At 36.9% G+C, this 25,444-nt stretch overlaps 1 long non-coding RNA gene across 1 annotated transcript; it reads left to right on the forward strand.

Annotated features, from left to right (window-relative positions):
- Positions 1 to 8,799: 8,799 nt before the first annotated feature.
- Gm39614 lies at positions 8,800 to 21,937 on the forward strand. Its single transcript, XR_865299.1, has 3 exons — positions 8,800 to 8,882; positions 14,277 to 14,444; positions 21,910 to 21,937. It is a non-coding gene; the product is annotated as a predicted gene, 39614 (long non-coding RNA).
- The last annotated feature ends 3,507 nt before the right edge of the window (positions 21,938 to 25,444 follow it).

Genomic DNA, 25,444 nt, shown 5'->3' on the forward strand with positions numbered 1-25,444 from the left:
AACATAGTAAAAGCAATATACTGCAAACCAGTAGCCAATATCAAACTAAATGGAGAGAAACTTGAAGCAATCCCACTAAAATCAGGGACTAGACAAGGCTGCCCACTTTCTCCCTACCTATTTAACATTGTACTTGAAGTCCTAGCCAGAGCAATTTGACAACAAAAGGAGATCAAGGGGATACCAATTGGAAAGGAAGAAGTCAAAATATCACTATCTGCAGATGATATGATCATATATATAAGTGACCCTAAAAATTCCACCAGAGAACTCCTAAGCCTGATAAACAACTTCAGCGCATTAGCTGGATATAAAATTAGCTCAAACAAATCAGTGACCTTCCCCTACTCAAAGGATAAGCAGGTTGAGAAAGAAATTAGGGAAACAATACCCTTCACATTTGTCACAAATAATATTAAATACCTTGGTGTAACTCTAACTAAGGAAGGGAAATATCTGTATAATAAGAACCTCAAGTCTCTGAAGAAAGAAATCTAAGAAGATCTCAGAAGACAGAAAAATCTTCCAATCTCTTGGATTGGCAGAATTAATAAAGTAAATATGGAAATCTTGCCAAAAGCAATATACAGATTCAATGCATTCCCCACCAAAATTCCAACTCAATTCTTCAAAGAGTTAGAAAGAACAATTTGTGAATTCATCTGGAATAACAAAAAACAAAACAAAACAAAACAAAACAAAACAAAAAACAAAAAAAAAACCAGAAAAGCGAAAAATATTCGCAACAATAAAAGAACTATTGGCAGAATTACTATCCCTGATCTTAAGCTGTATTACAGAGCAATAGTGATAAAAACTGCATATTAATGGTACAGTGACATATAGGCATATCAATGGAATAGAATTGAAGACCCAGAAATGAACCCACACATCTATGATCACTTGATCTTTGACAAAGGAGCTAAAACCACCCATAGGGAAAAAGACAACATATTCAGTAAACGGTGCTGGCTCAACTGGTGGTCAGCATGCAGAAGAATGAAAATCATTCCATTTTTATTTTCTTCTACAAAGCTCAAGTCCAAGTGGATCAAGGACCTCCACATAAAACCAGATACACTGAAACTAATAGAAAAGAAATTGGGGAAAAAATCTCAAAGTCATAGGCATTGTGGAAATTTTCTGAACAGAATACCAGTAGTTCATGCTATAAGATCAAAAACTGACAAATGGTACATCATAAAATGCAAACTTTCTGTGATGCAAAGGACACTGTCAATAAGACAAAACAGCAACCAACAGATTGAGAAAAGATCTTTACCAATCCTACACCTAATAGAGGACTAATATCTAATATATACAAAGAACTCAAGAGGTTAGACTCCAGAAAGCTTAATAACTCTATTTAAAAATGGTGCACAGAGTTTAAAAAAGGAATTCTGAACTGAGGAATAACGAATGGCTGAGAAGCACCTAAAAGAATGTTCAACATCTTTAGTCCTCAGGGAAATGCAAGTCAAAACAAACCTGAGAGTCTACCTTCCACTAGTCAGAGTGGCTAAGATTAAAAAATCAGGTGACAGCAGACAAAGGTGAAGATGTGGAGCAATAGGAACATTCCTCCATTGCTGTTGGGATTGCAAGATGGTACAACCACTCTGGAAATCAGTTTGGCAGATCCTCAGAAAGTTGAACATAGTACTACCTAAGGATCCAGCAATACTACTCCTGGGCATATACCCAAAATATGCTTCAACATGTAATAAGGACACATGCTCCACTATGTTCATAGAAGCTTCATTTATAATAGCCAGAAGATGGAAAGAAACCAGATGTCCCTCGACAGAGGAATGGATACACAAAATGTCCTACATTTACACAATGGAGTACTAGTCAACTATTAAAAACAATAAATTTACAAAATTCTTAGGCAAATGGATTTAACTAGAAAATATCATCCTGATTGAGGTAACCTAGTCACAAAAGAACACACATTGTTATGCACTCACTGATAAGTGGATATTAACCCAGAAGCTCAGAATACCCAAGACACAATTCACAGACCACATGAAGCTCAAGAAGAAGGAAGACCAATGTGTGGTTAGTCGGTCCTTCTTAGAAGGAGGAACAAAATATCCATGGTAGGAGTTACAGAGACAAAGTTTGGAGCAGAGTCTGAAGGAAAGGTCATCCAAAGACTGCCCAACCTGGGGATTCATCCCGTATACAAATGCCAAACCCAGACACTATTGTAGATGCCACCAATGTTTGCTGGCAGGAGCCAGATACAGATGACTCCTCAGAGGCTCTACCAGTTCCTGGTGAATACAGTGGTGGATGCTCTCAGTCAACCATTAGATTGAGCACAGGGTCCCCAATGGAAGAGTTAGAGAAAGGACCCAAGGAGTTGAAAGGGTTTGCAGTCCCATAGGAAGAACAACAATATGAACCAATCAGTATGCCCAGAGCTCCCAGGGAATAAGCCACCAACCAAAGAGTGCACATGGAAGGACTCATAGCTTCAGTTACATATGTAGCAAAAGATGGCCTTGTTTGTCATCAGTGGGAGGAGAGGACCTGTGAAGGCTCTAAGTCTCAGTGTAAGGGAATGCCAGGAACAGGAAACAGGTTTGGGTGTGTTGTTGAGAAGGGGCAGAGGGGAGAGGATAGGGAGGTTTCAGAGGGGAAACCAGGAAAGGGTATAACATTTGAAATGTAAATAGAGAAAATAAGGAGGGGGGAGAAGAAAAAATACAATAAATTGAAATCATGTCCTTGTGTATTCATCCTTTTTAGGTCATCTGACTTCAGGTGGAACAGAATTGACAGAGTAAGCACCACTGTCAAGATGAGTTTTGTCAAGATCACCTAGCTACGGGCTTCTCATTGATGTTCTTTGTTACGATCATTTTTCTACATCCGATTTCTTGAGAGATTTCATGTTGAAAGGATGAGATTGTGTTCCAAATGCATTTTCACTTGCCCATAATAAAACAGGAGATTGAATCAGTAATAAAAATAATAAATGCTTGAAAGGAAAACTCCAGGGGACATGATGATTTACCTGTTGAGATCTTCTTAAAAATATTTTATTTACATATGTAAGTGTCTGAGAGAGTTTATGTGTATCATGTGCATTCCTGGTGCCCACAAAGGTCAGAAGAGGGGGTTGGATCTCCTGGAACTGGTGTCTGGATGATCCTATGCCTCCATCCAAGTACTGAGAATGGAACACAGGTCCTCTGGAAGAGCAGCTGGCTCACTATAGCACTCACCCTTTTCCCAAACACTTACCCTGTTGAGTTCTACAGAGCATCCAAAAGTTATTTCAGATACCTTCTAAAACTCTGCAAAAAATGTAAATAAAATAACCTCTAACAAAACAAAAGAAAAATCATTTTATACACACACACACACACACACACACACACACACACACACACACACACACATATTGCTAATCTTATGGCTTTTCTTCCTTCCTTCCTTCCTTCCTTCCTTCCTTCCTTCCTTCCTTCCTTCCTTCCTTCCTTCCTTCCTTGCTTCCTTCCTTTCTCTCTCTCTCTCTCTCTCTCTCTCTCTCTCTCTCTCTCTCTCTTTCTTTTTTTTTTTTGTTTTTTTTTTTGTATCTTGTATCTTGGGCATTCTAAGTTTCTGGGCTAATATCCACTTATCAGTGAGTACATATCATGTGAGTTCTTTTGTGATTGGGTTACCTCACTCAGGATGATACCCTCCAGGTCCATCCATTTGCCTAGGAATTTCATAAATTCATTCTTTTTAGTAGCTGAGAAGTACTCCATTGCGTAAATGTACCACATTTTCTGAATCCATTCCTCTGTTGAAGAACACCTTCAACCTTCTTTTGTGGTAGATTCTCAGGTTTTTGGCAATTCTATCACTGCTTCCTATCTTGCCATATAACTGTTATAATTACAGATGCCTTCCTCAGTATTCACCTTTTTATGTGAGTTCAGGAGATTGAATTTAGGTATAGCCAGGTTGTCAGCCTGGTTTTACTACACTTGCAGTGTACCAAAAGGACTCCATATACTTCTACAGAGTGACTTGCACATCAATGTGTGTTGTTTCTCTGTTCATAATATCAAAGAAACTGAAATGACCAAGAAGTCTTTCTCTAAGGAATAGATAATGAAAATGAGCTAAATACACACAATGGAATTTTACATAGCTATTAAAAGAGTGAAATCATAAAATCTGTAAATAAATGGGTAGAACCATAACATATTATACTTAATGAGATAACCCAGACGCAGAAAGTCAAATGCTGGTTGTTCTCATTCATTTGTGGATCAAAATTTCAAATGTTTAGAGTAGAGTATATCACCTGAGATAAACAGAGAAGTAAGGGGAATAGAATGGAGCCATTGGACTATGGGGGATGTGGAGAACAAGCACTAGGGAGAGTGATGGGGGGATATAGGTACTATAAAAAGTAATCGTTACCAATTTGTTTTCTCCCAATGTAAATGAATTTTCTTTTCAGTTTTTATAACTTGGGCTAGTCCTTTCTTAATATCATCACCTTCCTACATCTATCTGTTGTTTTCAGAGAGCTGAATGTACTGTTTTTGATAGATAAAATTGTTCATGTGAGGGATGGGAGGTGCTTTGAAAAATCCACCTATGCAATACGGGTATTAGTTAGAGAAATATCTTTATAGCCAAGACATATTAAGAGAATATTAAATAGACCTTATAATTTTTGGTATAAACAAGTGGTTTATTTTATAATAGTGGTTGCAATTTATAACAGAAGTTTGGGCAGTCTTGTTCTTTAAGGGACTCCATTTTAGGTGCTATTAGATTCTTTTAGCTCTTGTTTTATAAGAATTAAGTTTAAAAATTTGCATGATGCCAGGAGTTAATAGTTGTCACCTTGTTTGGAACATTTCTTGATTTGTGGAAATAATCAGAACATAAAGTACATATTTTAGAACTATACACTAATTAAACATAGCCATGAGGAATTTTAAATGTTTAAAGAGTATCACAGTGAAGGAATCAGCACATTATTAACTAGATGTTCTAGGATAGTGGCCCCATTAGGGATCGATTTGGACTTTCAGTGTGCACACACAGTTGTGTGATTATGGCATTTTGAAAACCAGAATAATTAGCTAATTCTGTGACTATAGGTAGAACCTGTGTTGAAATAATTGGAAGGAGATGAGACCCTTCTGCCTGACCTAATGTACTGTTTTCTATTTCACAGTTTGATGTGGAACTATTGGAAAGTATACTAGTACTCAAATATAAGTTCAATTTCAGATAAAATCCCTGCTGCTTGGTTTTACTGTTCCTGAACTAAGCTGAAGGACTTGGCTCAGACTGTGTGGGTAGGGCTTTACTCCCTGGGGAAGGGGGGCGCGTATGGAAGGTTTCAAAAAGAGATAGCAGAAGGTCCTGAGATATCTCCTTCTCCCTTTCCCTCTATCCTCCCCTTTCCTCACCCTCTCCTCCTTCTCTCTTGTCTTTTTTCCCTTTTATTTTATTTTATTTTATTTTATTTTATTTTATTTTATTTTGGATTGATTGTGATATCGAAGCTTAAATAATCAGCCAGAAGATTTAATGTGGCACACAGCATAAATGTTGTCTTGTGCAGCTTTAGCCCACAGCCTCTCCCAGCTGGATCTCATTCAAAAGGGAAAGGATATATGGTTCCAATGTCAATGGCTACATGTTTGGGAATTTTTTTCTCTATTATCATGTACATCACATACAGATATTGGAGGGTTTTTTTTTTCTTTCTTTAAATCAAGACATTTTGGTAAGATAAAAACTCAAGGTATGGCTGCTTTAGATTAGCTTTGAATAGAACTTTGCATTTACAGTGGAATGATTAATACAGTTAAGAATTCTGGAGTGACTGCTCTCATCTCCAGAGTTTCTGGTGGATAGGTTATAGAGACACAGTTGATTCATTTTGCAATCTAGCTCTTGAAAGTGCCTTCAATTAACTCATCATTCAGGGTGAAAATAATTCACACTACGCACACATTGTAAAAACTCTAGTAAGAGACCCATCTTAAAAACCATGGAAAATTTCCCTTTCCTTTGAAAGAATAACATTAGAGTTTTATATTTTACAGATTAAACTGCTTTCATGAATTCTATTCAAAGGTTTAATTGAGGTCACAGGGAAATGTAAACAGTGGAGTTTAAAATTTTTTCTTCTGCAAAACAGTGTCACAGTACTAAGGAAATCTGGTGCTCAGGTAGGAAGGGATGCACTTCCATAAAAAGGGAGGCAAATTCATCAAGAAAATGTGCATACATTTTGAGGCTCTGCAGGACATCTGACATTAAAGTGACATTAAGCTACAGGCAAGGAAAGGAGAGTCAACTTTTTCAGGCATTAGGATGGACAAGATATTTTCTGATCATAAATTCACCTCTAGGAACCTACCATTTGGGAATATTAAAACTTTCTGAGTGATAAATTTAAAGCTTAGGCATAGTGGTCATCTGGAAACAACCATGTATCATATTGTCTTACCAAGTAAAGATGTTAATAATGACAGTACTAGACAATATTTATAACATGTACACTTTTAAAATCTTGCAAATATAACCAAATACCCTCACAGCTAAGGTGTTCTTATTACCTGTCAGTTTTCAAAGTAGAAAGTGGAGACTCAGCATGACCTGCCTATAGTCACACGGTGATGTGTACATCTTTAATGTTCCTGGTTCTAAGTGCTTTCTTTTATGCCACTAAATGGCATATCAGAAAGTACTTTGAAGGGTGCACTTTTGATATGTTTACATAATGGAATTATATAAGCAGAAAAAGTTTCAGAATTTCTGCTATTCTTTTACCTGGAAGTTGTAGCATAGTGGAAAGACACTGAATCAGGCACTGAATTTCAGTCTTGGCTTTGAAAACATCGAAGGGAAAATGTGATTGGCATCTGTCTGTCTTTCCTCGATAGACTTGCTCATTTATAAAGTTGTGATAAATGCTTCTTCCAGGTATGTTTTGGGGACATTTGGAGAACCAAGTACATGAGTCATATTTTTAGAGATATAACGTCTAGAGCTGAATGTAGAGATATGAAAAGCACTGTAGATATGAGAGAATACCTACAGACTGCATCCCATCTCTTAATTAACTAAAACATTAACAGAAGTTGCTAAGCTAGATTTATAGGAAATAAGCTTTTAAAAGAAGAAAAAACTTGAGGACCCTCTTTGTTTCTAATCCATCGAAAATGCTTTCACTTTTCTATTCAGAGAAAGAATTCTAGCGACAGAGGTCTGTAACAGTTGGTGTCTTACTTGGATTCATGGTGATGCCTTGGAAACCAACTGTGGATGCTTCTAAAGCCTACATTTACTTAAACCTTCCTTTAAGAACTATCTTGGGCTCCTGGAACTGCCTCGCTATCCACCAGGCAGAGGGCCAACTGTTGCTGAGAGACTCTGTGAAACACTCGAGTTCTCGGGTGCATTGTGGGATCATGATGAGAACATTTCACTAGAAACAATGTCCTTGCTCCTCCATCCTCCTCTGTGATTCCTTCCATTCCCTTAAGAGGTTCCTGCTGAGAATATACATTGAACACATTACAGAATAATTGCTCTCATCCAGGGATTTACAGGGAACTTGACCTAAGATGGTCTGATGGTCTGATGCTTACTATTTGATTCAAAACTCCTTAAAAGAATGGCATTTATAATGGTTGGAGTAATACATTTATTGATTATGAGTCAAAACATGCAAGAAACAGAAAACATAGTGACCTAATTAATTAAGGCTAAAGTAAAAATTAGGAGAATTGATGGGTCTACCTCACAACTATGTACATTAAAGGAGGGTAGATCTTCAGTTATGTTTCTTTTTGTGTAGGGATATCTTCCCTGCATGTATATGTGTGCACCGTGTACACGCTTGATGCCAGAGAAGTCCAGAAGGGACCTTGGAGTGCCTGGAACTGGAGTTACATCTTGTTTGTGATACACCAAGGAGGTCGTGGGAAATCGAAACTGAATCGTCTGGAATAATAGCAAGTGCTCTAAAGCACTGAGCAATCTTTCCAGCATCATAAGTTTAGTTTTGACTGAAAAGAAATTGTTATTTTTTACATTAATTATGTAAAAATAATGAGTTACTAATTTGTACAAGTAATCCCTTTAGTTTTAAAGCAAGTGTTTACATCCCGACTCCCTTGTAGTCTTTATGCATGATCATATATACTCCTCTTCCTATAGCTAACTTCTCATTTAAGTTTTTTCTTGCCCTTTGTCTACTTCAGTGCCTAGTGAATATAGATACTCATGTCCATGTTTCCAGAATTAATAGCTTATTAGTATACAGGACTCATTTTTTTTTAGTCTGGTCCAGTGACAGTATTCTCTCAACACCATATTCTATCATAATAAATGTCTTTAAAAAATAATATTTATTCTTTGAAAAGAGTTATGCTATATAAAACTTTGTAACTGCAATGTTCCTATATTGTTTAACAATAAAAGTGATACATCATATTTTACCACTCCCTTTCAATGTCAACAGAAAGTTATGTGTAATGCAAAAAAATAATAGTTATGGAAATGTATATGGAAATATGTAGCTGGAAAGTGTATAAATAAAACTGTATGGAGGTGTTATAACATCTTGTGATAGACTGAGGACTAATGGCTTCCATATGCTCATATATCTGAATACTTAAGTCACCAGGGACTGAAACTCCTTGAGAAGAATTAGGAGGCGTGAGATTTTGGAGTAGGTGTGGCCTTGTTAGAGAAAGTGTTTCTAGGGATGGACTTGAAATTTCAAAAGCCCAAGCCAGATCCAATCTTTCTCCCTTTTCCTACAGATCAAGATGTAGATCTCAGCTATTGTTCCAGAGCCATGTTCCCACCATGATGATAATGGACTGACCCTCTGAAGGGTAAGCAAGCCCCCAATTAAATGCTTTCTTTTGTACAATTGCCTTGATTATGGTGTCTCTTCAAAGCAATATGTCAGTGACTAAGACACACCTGTTTCAGACATTATAACAAGCTATTCCAGATTATAGAAATTAAAAACTACAGATATCAATTTTGTTTGAGTCTGAAGGTTCAAAGTTAAAGACTAAGGTTGTGATAATTTTTCTTTTAATGAGAACCAATTCTCCTTTAAGCATTTACTTCATGACTGATACTCAATATGGAATGAATGCTCCTATGTCTCCAAATTATATATGACATGGGAGAGTAGAAAAAGCCATTTAACCATTTACAATCATTTCAAAGGCTCTTATCAATTTCAAACTCCTCTGTTCTTTATATTGACAAATTATTCTGTTCCAACACTAATTTTAGATGGTGTATGAAAAATACCCATATCTGTAGAAAACCCAATGGTTCACTCTCTCATATACATATATATATATGTATATGTATATATGATATATTTGAAAGATATGAGCTTAGTATACAAAGTCAAATACTTTGCTTTATACCAACAATAAGTAAAATTTGAAATTAAAAGCCCAGTAACATTCATGTTAACATGTCCAAAGGCACTTAGTTACAATGTAACAAAAGATTTATATATCTCCATGAGTCTCTCTAATAATAATAATAATAATAATAATAATATAATCTTCCAACTGAAAAGATGGAGCAATAACAAGCTAATTTTATGGATTAGAATACTCACTAAGGTTAAGAAGCGAGTTCTTTTAAATTTGAACCATAGGGCTAGTGTAATCTCCCTGAGAACCACAGCAAGTTATTTTTAGATATGAACAAATTCATTTTATAGTTTCTATGAGGAGCCAAAATACCAGAATAGCCAAGACAATACTGAAAGGGACGAGCAATTGGAGAACTAATTTTGCCTTACTAGAAGATGCACAACAGAGTATGATATTGGCAAACAATTGACAGTTACATCGGTTGAGTAAAACAAAGTCCAACATAGACCCACAAAAGTAAAGTTTATGAGTCCAAATATCTTATGCATCTCTTGAAAATGAGATTTTTTTTCTGGAAAAGACTCAGAAGCTAAAAATCCATGGACTCAACAGAAGTGTGCCGGTCATCTCAGTAACTGAAAGATTTAAGTTAGTACTGCTTTCCAAATGAGAAGAATTCTGCAACCAATGACTACTAACTTCCAGAACTTCGTGGTCTGAGCTCCCCTTCATGCTCATTATAACCTTATTCCTGCAGTTTGCCAAACATTCTTGCCTAGAATTGTTTTGTGTCTAGGGCACTAAGAGTGTGTTGAATTTCCCTGCTCCCTACCCTCACAAAGTGTCCATATATTGCATTATCTGGTGATTTACCCCAGAGTACAGTACACTTATAGATTAAAAAGAAAAAAAAAAGGAAAAAATCAAATGAAAGAAAAACAAGGTTAAAAAAACACACACAAGACATATGAGAGAGGAATTCTTTACTACAGCTCTATAGTTTACAACTGATCCAAACTGGAAACTTAAGCTAATGACAGAACTAAAATGTCACATAATGATTTTAGTGTCCTACATTCAACAGGGATTTATGACTGACCATAAACAGTGTTCAAATAAGCAGATCAATGAAGGAGGGGAGTCAATTCAGTAGCGGGACAAAAAAGTTACCAACATGGAGAAAGTGATCAGTAACTTAGTGGAGAAATACAAAAGCATGGAACATAATCTGGAGAAAGAAAAAGGCTTTTTAGAAGAGATGGATGGTGTTTGAATATTTCTAGGTTAATAGCAATATGAAATGATTTTCCAAAGCACAGGAGAAAATTCAGTCTTTCTCGTAGAGGACAGCTTGATTTTGTGAGCTCCTTGCTCACAGAAGAAAGTTTGAACCCCATATTCCAGAACATAGTTGTCTTAGACAGGGTTTCTATTCCTGCACAAACATCATGACCAAGAAGCAAGTTGGGGAGGAAAGGGTTTATTTAGCTTACACTTCCAAATTGATGTTCATCACCAAGGAAGTCAGGACTGGAACTCAAGCAGGTCAGAAAGCAGGAGCTGATGCAGAGGCCATGGAGGGTCATTCCTTACTGGCTGGATTCCCCTGGCTTGCTCAGCCTGCTCTCTTATAGAGCCAAGACTACCAGCCCAGAGATGGTCCCACCCACAAGGGGCCTTTCCCCCTTGATCACTAATTGAGAAAATGCCTTACAGTTGGATCTCATGGAGGCATTTCCTCAACTGAAGCTCCTTTCTCTGTGATAACTCCAGCTGTGTCAAGTTGACACAAAACTAGCCAATACAATAGTAGTAGCTTAGATAATCTGTGAGACACTTTCAATAAGGCATGCTCTGTTTTAAGCAGTTATTTTTTATGTTATGTGTATGGGTGTTTGCCTGCATGATACATATTCTAAGATAATAAATTGGGAATGGTCTATAAAAGTTCACCAGTAGGAAAAATTTTGCCTTCTTGTGCACAAGACAAAGTTCAGTCTAAATTATATTGGTTTTCCCATTTTTGCAGTGGGTCATAAGTGGCATACAACTGAATAAACTATTAGTTTAATGGGAATTAAAGGGACAAGAAACTCAGTCCATTGTTCAGAGAGGGCTATGCATATGCAGCTTCATGCAGGTAGAGGTCTACTAACAGTTTTCTAGGTGCACTGTTAGGATAGATATGTATTCACATAGAATCTCAGGCTGCCAAGTACATTATTAAAAGGTGAGTTTGTGCATAGACCAATCTAAGTAAACTCCCATGGGACAAAACTATTCTCTACTCTAGCCCATCAAAACTCCCCCTGAGGGCTTTTTCTCCCTTATCTGTTAAGGAAGTTAAAGGTAGAAGACTAGTCTCCCTGGAATTGAGTAAGGATATAGAACTGAGTAGCGAAGAATTAGTCAGTGCTTAAGAATTGACCTGGCGGGTGTCCGGGACCACATGAATCTGCAAAGCTTCTGCAAGGCAAAAGACACTGTCAATAAGACAAAAAGGCCACCAACAGATTGGGAAAGGATCTTTACCTATCTTAAATCAGATAGGGGACTAATATCCAATATATATAAAGAACTCAAGAGGATGGACTCCAGAATATCAAACAACCCTCTTAAAAGATGGGGCTCAGAGCTAAACAAAGAATTCTCACCCGAGGAATACTGAATGGCTGAGAAGCACCTGAAAAAATGTTCAACATCCTTAATCATCAGAGAACTGCAAATCAAAACAACCCTGAGATTCCATCTCACACCAGTCAGAATGGCTAAGATAAAAAATTCAGGTAACAGCAGATGCTGGCAAGGATGTGGAGACAAAGGAACACTCCTCCATTGTTGGTGGGATTGCAAGCTTGTACAACCACTCTGGAAATCAGTCTGGCGGTTCCTCAGAAAATTGGACATAGTACTACCGGAGGATCCCACAATACCTCTCCTGGGCATATATCCAGAAGGTGTCCCAACCGGTAAGAAGGACACATACTCCACTATGTTCATAGCAGCCTTATTTATAATAGCCAGAAGCTGGAAAGAACCCAGATGCCCCTCAACAGAGGAATGGATACAAAAAATGTGGTACATTTACACAATGGAGTACTACTCAGTTATTAAAAAGAATGAATTTATGAAATTCCTAGGCAAATGGTTGGACCTAGAGGGCATCATCCTGAGTGAGGTAACATAATCACAAAAGAACTCAAATAATATGTACTCACTGATAAGTGGATATTAACCCAGAAACTTAGTATAGTGAGATAAGGTACAATTTCAAAACACATGAAACTGAAGAAGATTGAAGACCAAAGTGTGGACACTTTGCCCCTTCTTAGAATTGGAAACAATCACCCATGGAAGGAGTTACAGAGACAAAGTTTGGAGCTGAGACAAAAGGATGGACCATCAAGAGACTGCCATATCCAGGGATCCATCCCATAATTAGCCTCCAAACGATGACACCATTGCATACAGTACAAGCGTTTGTTGCAAGGACAGTGATATAGCTGTCTCTTGTGAGACTAGGCCAGGGCCTAGCAAACACAGAAGTGGATGCTCACAGTCAACTATTGGATGGATCACAGAGCCCCCAATGGAGGAGCTAGAGAAAGTATACAAGGAGCTAAAGAGATCTGCAACCCTGTAGGTGCAACATTATGAACTAACCAGTACCCCAGAGCTCTTGACTCTAGCTGCACATGTATCAAAAGATGGCCTAGTCGGCCATCACTGGAAAGAGAGGCCCATTGGACATGCAAACTGTATATGCCCCAGTACAGGGGAACGACAGGGCCAAAAAATGGGAATGGGTGGGTAGGGGAGTGGGGGGGATATGGGAGACTTTTGGGATAGCATTGGAAATGTAATTGAGGAAAATACATTATAAAATAAAAAAAATGGCCTGTCCTTAAGCTGTTATATTCTTGGGCATCATTGAAGAATATCTATAAAACTACTTAGTGTTTTGGTCCTGGATGTAATAGATCTTTCTCCTAAATGTGGATGTCCACATGTTTTTCCTACTTTATTTTTTCTAGTGGAAGTTGTTGGTCACCTATAAGTGAATCTGTTGGATGAGAAAAACCATAGAAGTCTATTAAGAAGAAGATGAGCAAGAGTCACCAAGAGAATCAGGGGTCACTCAGAAACTCCCCAGAGGGAGCCTTACTAACAGTATCCAGGTCTTTGATGCTGAAAGTATATTGTCAAGATGTCAACTGAATCTGATTCCCTGGAGGATATTTTTTCCAATGTGCTGAGTCACTTTTCAAATTTACCAATATAAAACAATTTACATAATAAACATAAGAATGTTAGGTCACAAATGTAATTATGCAACAATGATTATTTTAGATGGCCTAAAATATGTCACAATAAAGTTTGGCTCCAGATTTAAAACATTTTAGCACTGTACAATCACAGATGTTCTTATCAGCTGTTCAGTCTTGTAGAGACCTTAACAAAAGCCACATCACAAGTTGGGACCTTATTTCACAGTTCTTTAAGGTAGCCAACACAAGGCCATTTCATTTGGAGACTAACAGTTGTTTGATGTTTCAAAATCTAGGAAGGCCATCTCTATAATCATGTAAAGACGAAACTAAATGATCAGGGAAGTAGTGTTCAGGGTGCAGAACAATCATTAAGAAAAGAAATTTGAAGATGAATGTAAATCTACTTCCCACATAATCTGACAATGTTGCTGACACATAGTATGACTTTTTGTTGGCTCTGAGGAGCATCCCTCACTTCCCCTTCCGTTGCTATGGTTGCCCATCTCTGCACTAAGTTAAACAGCTGATCCAACTCTGCAGCTGTAGTCAAGATGTTGAGGATGTAGTCTGGTTACTCTATTCATTTGCTTGCTTGTTCTGGTTAACTTAGGTACCAATTCCAAGTTACAGTCCATCAGCTTGTGACAGTAAAGACAGAAGTGTCCAAGAACTAGCAACATTGTATTGTCATTGGTTCTGTCAGACACCACAACCATTGACATCAGAATGAAAAGGATCATCTACCTCTGGCTCTGGCCCACAGGATCTGTTTTTCATGGTAAGGATATGGACCTAAGATTTTTCAGCTTCTTGGCATCTCATTGAAAAATGAAATAATAGCACACACTAATTGGAAAAGAGGTAAGATAATTTTAAAAACAAAATTACAGCATAGAATGTCTCAACGATGAGATAAAGGGAAGTCAATACAGATAAAGAGAACATTCAGATTCTCTCAAAAAAGAATTTCCCTTGGTCATATTATAATTAAACCACCAAGTACACAGAACAAAGAAAGTATATTGAAAGTGACAAAATAGAAGCCCTAAGCTATGTTTAAAAGCAGGGCCTGTAGAATAACAGACTTTAAGCAGAAACTATAAACGTGAGGAGACCACAGATAGAGAAATGGCCCAAGGGTTAAGATGTAAAGAGCACTGAGTGCTCCTACAGGAGACCTGGTGTGGTTTCCCAGCACAACAATGGACAACTAGGGGTTCTGGTGCCCTCCTCTGGCCTTCAAAGGAATTGAATGTACATAACATACACATAAAATAGAAAATCAATCAACTTTTCAATAGAATCCGTTCTGAAAATCATGACAGTGCTGGGATGTCACGTGGTTTAGTTTTGTCTGCTCTCTATCCTAATCTAGTTCTTAAAATATTTAATATCATTTTGCACGACATCTTCACAGTCCTCTCTCTCATTGCATTTAAACTAATATTGTCCTCTGCACTTCTGAATATTTAGCCCTGTTAGTAGTTTCTGTGGATTTCTAAAGGTTTCTCGTCTACTTGCCTGCACTCCTGTTATCTCTTAGCCTAATTCTGTGCAGCACCCTAATACTGCCTATTGCTAACTGTAGTTAGTGATTGCCCAAGAAGTTGCCAGGACAGATCTGAAAGAGACAGAATTTACATTCTAATAGAAAAAAAATAGCACAGTAAAAATTTTGACAAAATTGGAAAATAGTTGTAGTCAAGTGTTACTTCTCTCTTGTGCAATAATTTTCTACCAAACCATTATAAAGAACACATTGTTATTTCAATTTTAGCATGAGAAATCTAGGTCCAGGAGAATTAAATAAATAGCAAGGTCCCAATCTATATTTCTCATTTAAAAAAAAACACACGTTTTTCTATATTATAGTATACTCAACTGAAGTTTCATATTATAGTATACTCAATTCTCAATATAGTTCCGACCCAAGTTTTTAATTGCTTGCTCTTTTGTGTGTGCTGTAATTAACTGTTAGTAAGTATACAAAGGGTCCTCCCAACCTCACAATGTTTATGATTTCTTCCTACTTTTGGCTAAGGCAGGCTGATAATAAAATAGCATGGATGCTTCTGCTATTATTATATGCACTTCCAAAGTCCTAAATCATATTTTCTATCACTCATTCTCTGATCTCGCTGGACACTGCTTATTTATCTGAAGGTGTTTAGATGCACTAAACAATTTCCATAGGATTAGCAGGTGAGCTTTCTTGTATTGTGTAAGCAATTCTCTGATCACACTTGACACTGCTCCCAGCCACCACAACCAATCTCTAATGTATTCTTTCTCTAACACTGTGATGCTTCATCGTTGAGCTACTTTTCTCTTGCCTGGTGATCTTTTAGTGTTTCTTATTCTAATTGTTCAATGGCATGGCAATTTTTAATTCTTTGAAGGTTAGCATTATGAAGAAACATCAGTATAACTTTAGAAACAGAATTTCTTTGTGCTTAGTCATTTTATTTTGAATTTTTAAATATTTCCAGGCATATTAAATAGAGGATTTGTTTGTTCTCTGCCGTTTTGAAACTTTTAGGTGGACGCGCGCTCCTCTAATTTACTTTGTGAGATAGTTGAGTTATATTTTGATCACATATATTATATACATCCCTATGTAATCTTTAGAAAACTATTTAAAATATTAATACTTTAAAAAACAAAAAATATGGAAGTATGTGGAGAATAAGTCACTAATTTATACTTACTAAGCTAAGGAAGTTAAGAAAAAAAAAAACTTCACTTTTTTTTTTCCTGGAAATGTAGGAAACAAGAATTGTTGTATTTGACTTCCGAATTCTCTTTTGTTAACAGCTCACAAAAGAAGTCACTCCACTGTTCACAAGTCAAATATTTGGTAATAAAATCTATGGCAATTGTTACATGAGAGATTATTCCATGCTTCCAGTGCAACAGAAAGAACAATAAAAGAAAAATTCTGATTTGAAGTCTTTGTATAACTCAGAGCATAAGAACTCAGGAAGTCAGTGTGACTCAGTCGTATTATGCTCACTCTTCCTGATGTTATAGCTGTCTAAAGGGAAGAGAGAGCTGGGATAACACTTTGCTCATTTATCTGAAGGTGTTTAGATGCAGTAAACAATTTCCATAGGGATTAGCAAGTAAAATTTCTTGTATTGTGTAAACAATAATGGCTATAATAAATGTGCTTTGATTTGTTTCTGACCATTTGGTATTTAGATTTGAACAGTTTGAGATCAAAATATTCACTTGGCTATAAAGTTATTTTATTTTATTTTTTTTACTGTGTAATATTTCGAAGTTCTTTTTGTTTTTTTAATTAATTATTTATTTACACACTTATCAATCCAGTATCATCTCTTCCTCTCCTCCTAGTATGGCCGCAAGCAAATCCTCCCTCCATTCCACCTTCCCCTTCTCTTTTGAGAACCAGAAGCTCCCTTCTGGGTTTCAGCCCTTCCACTACCTTTCCCACAACACACATCAAGTTTCGGGAGGTCGAGGTGCATCCTCTTCCACTGAGGCTTGATGTCTGGCAGTCTGTGGGAGGCTGCAATAGGCTCAGGGAAAGCCGTTGCTCTAGTTGTTGGGGGGTTGGGGGGGAGGTCTGCATGATGTCCAAGCTCATGTACTACAAATGTGCAGGAGACCTAGGTACAAGTCATGTTTGCTCATTGGTTGATGATACAGTCTCTGGGAGCAACCAAGGGTCCAGGTTAGTTAACTCTGTTGGTTTTCTTGTAGAGTCCCTGTCCTCTTCTGTCTATTCCCTTAATCCTTCTCCTAACTCTTTCTTAATACTCCCTGAGCTCCACTTAATATTTGGCTGTGAGTCTCTGCATCTCTTTCCATAGGCTGCTGCTGCAAGCCTGCCCCTGGCTCAAATGGACCTGGGTACACCTGGGAGGCAGACTGGAGCTTAAAGAGAGAGAACTAGATGGTAGAGAGAAAAATGGAGCTAAGTCAAGGTTCCTGATCAAAGCTCAAATGTTTAATAGAAAACTGTGCTTATAAAGGGGGGAGGCCCATCCCCGCCCCTGCTTTTCCATTCTTGGAGTCTGGAACCAGCTGCAGGTGACAGGTGCAGGATAGGGTGTAGTCTCCTGAATAGCTCAAGGGCCTCTCAGCAGGTAGCAGTGTCTTGAAGGAGAACAGCAGCTGTGGCTGAACAATAGAGTCATCTAGGCAGGAAGGCTCCACCCTAGGTAATCTCTTTAGTGGCAGCAAGGTCAAAGTCTGGATCAGCCTGTTTCAGGCTGGGTGAGTTACAGGCTGCATTGTGGAGCCTCCCAGAGGACAGGTATGCTAGTTTCCTGTCTGTAAACATAATAGAGTATCATTAATAGCATCACAGAATAGTTCTTGATCATGAACTAGTTCTCAATATGGGAGAGTCATTGGTTGGCCATTCCCTCGATCTCTGTTCTTTCTTTGTCCCTGCATCTCTTGTAGGCAAGAAACATTTGAAGTTGAAGGTTTGGTGGATGGTTTGCTGTCCTTATTCCTCAACTGGGATGCTGCCACTTCAGGATCCTTATGCTCCACTGCTCAGAGTCTCAGCTAGAGTTGCTGACATAGACCCTCTGGGGCCTTCCTCCATCCCAAGCCTCTGGAACATCCTAGAGATTGCCTCCCATCCCAATTACTGATCTCCCCTCTCTCTCCCTTGATCTCTCTACATATGATCTCCCCCACCTCTGCACATTACCCTTGCCTTCCCTCTTCAACCCAGTTTCCTCCTTCCATTGATCTCCAATATCTGTTTTGTTTTCCTTTCTGAGAAAGATTCAAATATCCTACCTGGGGTCCTCCTATTAATTTGGCTTCTTTGAGTCTGTTGAGAGAGTATTTACCATTCATGTCCTTTTGGGTTTGGGTTACCTCACTCAGGATGATATTTTCTCATTCCATCAATTTGTGAAATTCATGTTGTCCTTGTTTTTAATGGCCAATTAGTACTCTATTGTGTAAATGAACCACATTTCCTTTATCCTTTCTTCAGTTAAGGGACATCTAGGTTGTTTCCAGCCTCAACTTCATATGGAAAAATGAAAAAAACTGAGGATAGCTAAAACGATCCTGAACAATATAAGAACTTCTGGAGGTATCATCATTCCTGACTTCACGCTATACTACAGAGCCATAGTAATAAAAACTGTGTGGTATTGACACACAAACAGACAGATTGATCAATGGAATCAAATCAAAGACCAAGAAATAAACCTATGAACACTTGGTTTTTGAAAAAGAAGCCAAAACCATGTAATGGAAAAGGGAGAGCATATTCAATAAATGGTGCTGGTCTAAGGGGATGTTTGCATGAAGAAGAATGCAAATAGACTCATGTTTATTAACCTCCACAAAATTCAAGTCCAAGTGGATCAAAGACCTCACTGTAAAACCAAATACACTATATCTAATAGAACAGGAAATGGGGAATATCCTTGAACTTGTCAATACAGGAGACAACTTCCTGAACAGAACACTAATGGCTCAGGCACAAAGGTCAAGAATTAATAAACCATACCTCATGAAACTGAAAAGCTTCTGTAGTCAAAGGGCACCATCATTAGGACAAAACCACAGCCTAGAAATTGGGAAAAAGTTTTCACTAACCCTATATCTGATAGAGGGCTAATATACAAATACATAAAGAACTCAAGTAGTTAGACACAACAATCCAAATAAACCTATTACAAATGCGATACCGAGCTAAACAGAGAATTCTCAACAGAAGTATCTCTACAAACACTTAAATAAATGTTTGAAATCCTTACTTATCAGAGAAATGCAAGTCAAAATGACTTTGATATTTTACCTTACACCAACCAGAATGACCAAGATCAAAAAGTCAATGATCAGCACATGCTGGTGAGGACATGGAGCAAGGGGAACACTCCTCCACTGCTGGTGGGAGTACAAACTTGTATAACCACTCTGGAAATCAATTTGGTGGTTTCCCAGATGATTGGGAACAGCTCTACTTCAAGATCCAGCTATATCACTCATGGGAATATCCCCAAAAGTTGTTCCACCATCCCACAAGGACACTTGCTCAACTATGTTCATAGCAGCTCTATTTGTATTTTAAAATTCTTAACTTTCTTTTAAGTGACCTTTTAAAATGTACCCCCCACACACACACACACATTTTATTTGTGAGCAAATGCAGACCATCATGTGTGTATGGGTGTCAGGGGAAAACTTGTAGGAATCACAAGAGAAATTATTCTGCTTTGACTTCCGAGCCATAAACTCAGGTTACTTGGCAAATACATTTTCCAACTGATTCTTATTATATTGTAGTTTTACATTTTGTTGTTGTTGTTGTTTTTCCTGTTATAAGGATTAAATTCACACATACTAGGCAAGGACTTAACCACTAGGCTGCATCCCCAGTCTTTTCTTTTTCTGAGTAAAAATTATAGAATAGTCTAAGGCCTGTTCATTCAAAATAGAAAATTTTATTTATAACCATCAAGGAATAATATATAAAATGTGATCCATGTTTTTTTTTTTCCCCAACCAGTTTTGGGAGTGACTTACACCAATTCTTTTTTCATTTTTCTTTTAAATTGGTTATTTTATCTATTTACATTTCAAATGTTATTCCCCTTCCCAGTTTCCCCTCTGAAAAACACCCTATCCCCTTCCGCTCCCCTCTGCTTCTATGAGAGTTCTCACAGACCTATCCACACACTCCTGTCTCACTACCTTAGCATTCCTCTACACTAGCGCATCTAGCCTTCACAGGACCAAGGGCCTTCCTTCCCACTGATACCAGATAATTCCATCCTCTGCTACATATGAAGCTGGAGCCATGGATCTCATGGTGTACTCTCTGGTTGGTGGTTTAGTGATAGGACTATTCTATGATCATTATTTAACTAACCAAAGGAAAAATGGGGCAATAGGACAAATGAATTTACAGTTGATTAAGTGTCAAAATTTTCATAATGAACGAAAATTATTTTAGTGTTTAGATCTTACAAGAAGGAATATTATGGAATAACTCCTAGTCCCATTAATTTACTTAGCTATAAAAAATATAAATCAATATCTTCAATGTGATGGTGTGGTGAAGTATCATTGAATCTTATAAATATATATATTTCATTTTCCTGCACTTGGAAGCTTACTATTCCACCATGAATTTGATCAATTTGAAGACTCATGATAATGTAATCCAGGCTGCTAACATTTTTTTATGAATTGCATTGTTTGTCATGTTCTTTCACACAAAAATATTCTAACTGACAGATAAATTGATACCTTCCATGTTGTTATGGCAACAACTTTCAGAATATCAACTGTGACAGTCATGTCTGTCTTTATTCCTGGAATTAACAATTGTCTCATCCACCGAGTTTGTGTTTAATAAGTTTATTTTGAACTGAAAATTTGAGCTACTTTATTGATTAAACTTTCATACAACATTATTAGGTTTAAGATGGACAGCTAATGACTTTGTTGGAATCATAGATTTGAACATATATGTGTACATCTACACACTGGTGTGATAACACAGTGTCCATATACACATATAAGAGGATGCACATGCTTATGTGTGCTTGTTGAACAATGGAAAAGGAAAAGAAGACTCTGGTCTTAAAATATCTAGACTGACTCAAAATTGTTAGGTTTTGATTATAGGTAGGAATTCATGCAAGATTATGTGCCCATGTGTATATTTGTTTAAATAAAATATTCTCAAATTATAGACACATAAATATATAATTAGGAAATATATGAAATATCTAATAGGCTATTTGGGGGGCTACGTCTGAATATATTATATAAAGTTATGATAATGAGAAACGTTCTCAGTCTTAAACATATGCAAGAGCAAATTTTGAAGCACTCAAATAAAAAAACAATAGCTCATATATAGGGTTGAGTATAGGAACAGTTTCTATTATCTTTTAAATAAATCACTTAAAATGAATGATTTCAGGCATAGGGGATGAAACTTGATTGTGCACAGCAATGCGGCAGTAGTGAAAGCACCTGAAACCAATGTTAACTTAATTTGGAACTACTGAAAATCTTTACCTCATATTTCTCTCTCCCTTTGAAAACCATGGAAACCAAAACATTGACTCACTTTTAAATACCATCTGAATTCTAGATGTTGCTAATTTACATATTCAATTTCTTTGCGGTTACTATACTGGCATGTTATTTTCCCCATCCTCCAGTTGAGAAGACTTGCAGAGACTAAACAAATCACTAATGTCTTTTTTCTCTCTCTCTCTCTTTAGCTCTTTGGAACACCACACAAAGTGAAGAAAAGCCTCTATAGGTTTTATTTAATCTTCACATAGTATAAATGATATGGGTCACTCCTTTATAAGAGACTTAATTTTTCCATGAAATACAGTGAAATAAGAATTATTTTGCCACAGCTACACTATCTTATATTGTTATTCCAACAAGAAATATATGATTGCTTAAGGAAACAGGAGCTGTGCATTCTTCAAGCTGCAGCGCTGACTCAGTCATGCAGAACTAACTTCCTGGCGGTCTCTGAATACACACCAAGCTGCTCTGTAGCTGTTGCTGACAATGAACTAGTGACTGGAAAAAGGAATCTTAAACACAGTCACATCTCCAGACTCTTAAAATCCTGTTCACAAGGCCTAATACACTGCAGAACGGGAATATGTTTAAAGAAAGTGTTTGAACGGTAGAAAAAGCATTTTATCTAATTTTTTTTTTTTTTTGAGAATTGCTAGGCAACTAAAACATTCTTTTTACATATATTCATTGGAGTACCACAATTCTATTGAGCCTTTCTAGTGGATAATTAATTGTTAAAAATTTGCTTATTCTATACTAAATATTCAGGAGATAGTAAATGAGGTAATTTATTTTTGGGGGGACCATTTACAGAAAATCTTAAATTGAGCAACTAGTTTTATGGGAAGTGTTACTGTGTGATACTTTGGAAGGAAGAGACCACTTTCATGGGTTGGTTTGCTAGTTAGTATTTATTAATTGAGATGATTCAAATGATTGGTTTTTGCTTAAAGTACAAATAGTGAAACCGGTTTGATTTTACAGAAAGACTTCAGTAGTTGGCAGGAAATCCATCTGAGAGTTCCATCATGGAGCTCAGCCCATGGTGCGGCAGGGGCTAATTGTGATGGTGATCCCCTGGCACAGAATAAGCCCTTTAGTAACAGGCCTTGCCAAGTTCATTTGGGAAACTACTTGTATTTAGGAAGTATGGTGAATCTTAGGGTGTGGGGAGAGACTTAGTAATGAAGAGCAGAGACTAATTGAAAAACGTTAAAGTCGAAGAAGGCATTAGATAAAATTGTTTCCATCATCTGCATTTTAATAATTAGTATAAAATCTAATTAGCGTAGAGTCGAATTGAATGAGGCTTTTAGCCAAATTTTATTGTCTGTATCATTGGGTAGGTATGGTTGGTATTTTCTAATCAGAATTAATCTTATTTTAAGAACTATGATAAAATACTTTGTGTGTTAAAGATATGGTAAAGAATTAAACTTGAATTAGGTCCTTAAAAGTGCACAATTAAGTTGATTAAGGTAATTTTATTAAGTTCAGGACAATGATTTCTTTTTATTTATTGACTTGGTCATTAGTTTTAAATATCAACAATTCTTTCACTGAATCTAAAATCCATAGAGCTCATGAACTTATTAATGTCTCACTTTTCCTAGTTTTTACCTCAGCAGATCCTAGAAACAGACTGTAAAATTCGTCAATTTTTAAAGTATGTACATTTTTCAAGGATTTCAAGTCAGTAATATAAAGCTTACTGTTAATATGTTATCTTTGCTAGTAGAAATTATGTTCTGGAAATATAAACATCTTTAAAAATCTGTATGTTCCAGTTTGTGACCACTCCTGAAAATGTGTTGTAAAGAGTTTAAAGAGAAATTTGTTTGTTGGATTGTAAAGTTTAAACACATCATTTTCCTTGTTATCTGGTATATCTCCTGGTCTTCATATTTTCACAGGATTCGGTTTAGAAAATTCTTCTGTTCTCACTTCACTGATTGCTATTGTTATCATGGCAGCTTCTCATCTTCCCATAACAGCATGTTAATCTATATTCTTAAATGTGTCAGTTAAGTTATAAAGGTCTGCACGTGTTATATTTTATTGGAAGGTTTTGCTTACATTTGATAGCTTTGAAATATTACTTTGTTTATGCTTTATATATTTAGCTATTTTTTTTTCAAATTTTCTGCCATGTTTTCTCACCACTTTAACGAACAGTAAAGGACAACAGTTACTGATTTGCCTTCCGGTCTTTCTTTTTGTGACTGTGACTCATTACACCTTCAGATTCCATAATTGGTACACTTTGTTTTTCTTGCCACAGGAGGGCATCTGTGATCCCACAGACCTAACTAGTGATTAGGTCAGAAAAAGATTTGTAATCTTTGCTGGGAGATGTGTGTGTGTGTGTGTGTGTGTGTGTGTGTGTGTGTATGTGTGTGAATCATTCATGATTAAGATTTTTAGAACTTTGGCTGTAGTTTTATTTGTCTTGATCACCATCAGAAGAATATGAAAGAGTCAAGTCAACATAAAATAATAGTAAGGGAATGAGAGTCTTATTTTTTCCGAGCATCGACCAACCTCCAAATCTCTTCATATGGGAAATAGTCATGTTACACGTCTTTTCTCATTGTATGCATCAGGAGACTCAAGTCACGACCCAAACAATGTCATATTTTGACATATTTTAAATCTTAAATCTGAGGAAATTGATTTAAATTTCTCTTTAAATTAATTTTATGTATTTATTATGCCAATTATAACATTTATTTGAAGTGATTTATGATATTTAAAAATATATTTAGATGATATTTTCACACTGGTTTAGCTGAAGTTCCAGAAAAAATTTGGCTAAGTTTAAAATGTTGGCTTCATCATTTTAAGGCCAGCATTACTTGTACTTGTGTTCAAGAGGACTGAGAACTGCTATTCTTTGTTTACATATGGCCAATTTATTATAGTATCGGTAATTATTTATATTATACTGAAGATTGTTGCATTTTCTATATGATTATTTTTTAACAAATGCTATAATTTGTAGGTTGCTTATTTTCTTTTCATTAATAATTTTATTCATTTACATTTTAAATGATATCCCCATTCTTGGTTACCCATTCATAACCCCCCCCCCAAACCAGCCTCCCTCTTCCCCCACCCCTTTGCCTCTTTGAGGGTGTTCCTCCACCTATTCACCCACTCTGGCCTGACCACTCTAGTGTCCCTTTACCCTGGGGCAAAGCCTCCTTCCCTTCCTACTGATGTCAGATAATGCCATCCTCTGCTACATATGAATCTGGAGTCCTGGCTCCCTGTATGTATACTCTTTGGTTAATGGTAGCTGGCAAAACTACTTTTGAAACCAAGCTGGTGGTTCCTCAGAAAATTGCAAAGAGGACCCAGCTATACCACTACTGGACATATAACCAAAAGATGCTCCATAATATAACAAGGACACATGCTCCACCATGTGAATAGCAGCCTTATTTATAATAGCCAGAAGCTGGAAAGAACCCTTCAACAGAGGAATGGAAATAGAAAACATGGCACATTTGCACAATGGAGTACTACTCAGCTATTAAAAACAATGGCTTCATGAAATTCACGGGCAAATGGATGATACTAGAAAGTATCTACCTGAGTGAGGTAACTCAGTCACAAAAGAACACATATGGTGTGCACTCACTGATAAGTGGATATTAGCGCAGGAGCTCAGAAAACCCATGAAACAACCCAGGTGTTTATCTTCTTTATGTGTCT

This window comes from Mus musculus, chromosome 1, assembly GCF_000001635.26.
Source record: "Mus musculus strain C57BL/6J chromosome 1, GRCm38.p6 C57BL/6J".
NCBI classification, from domain to species: Eukaryota; Metazoa; Chordata; class Mammalia; order Rodentia; family Muridae; genus Mus; species Mus musculus.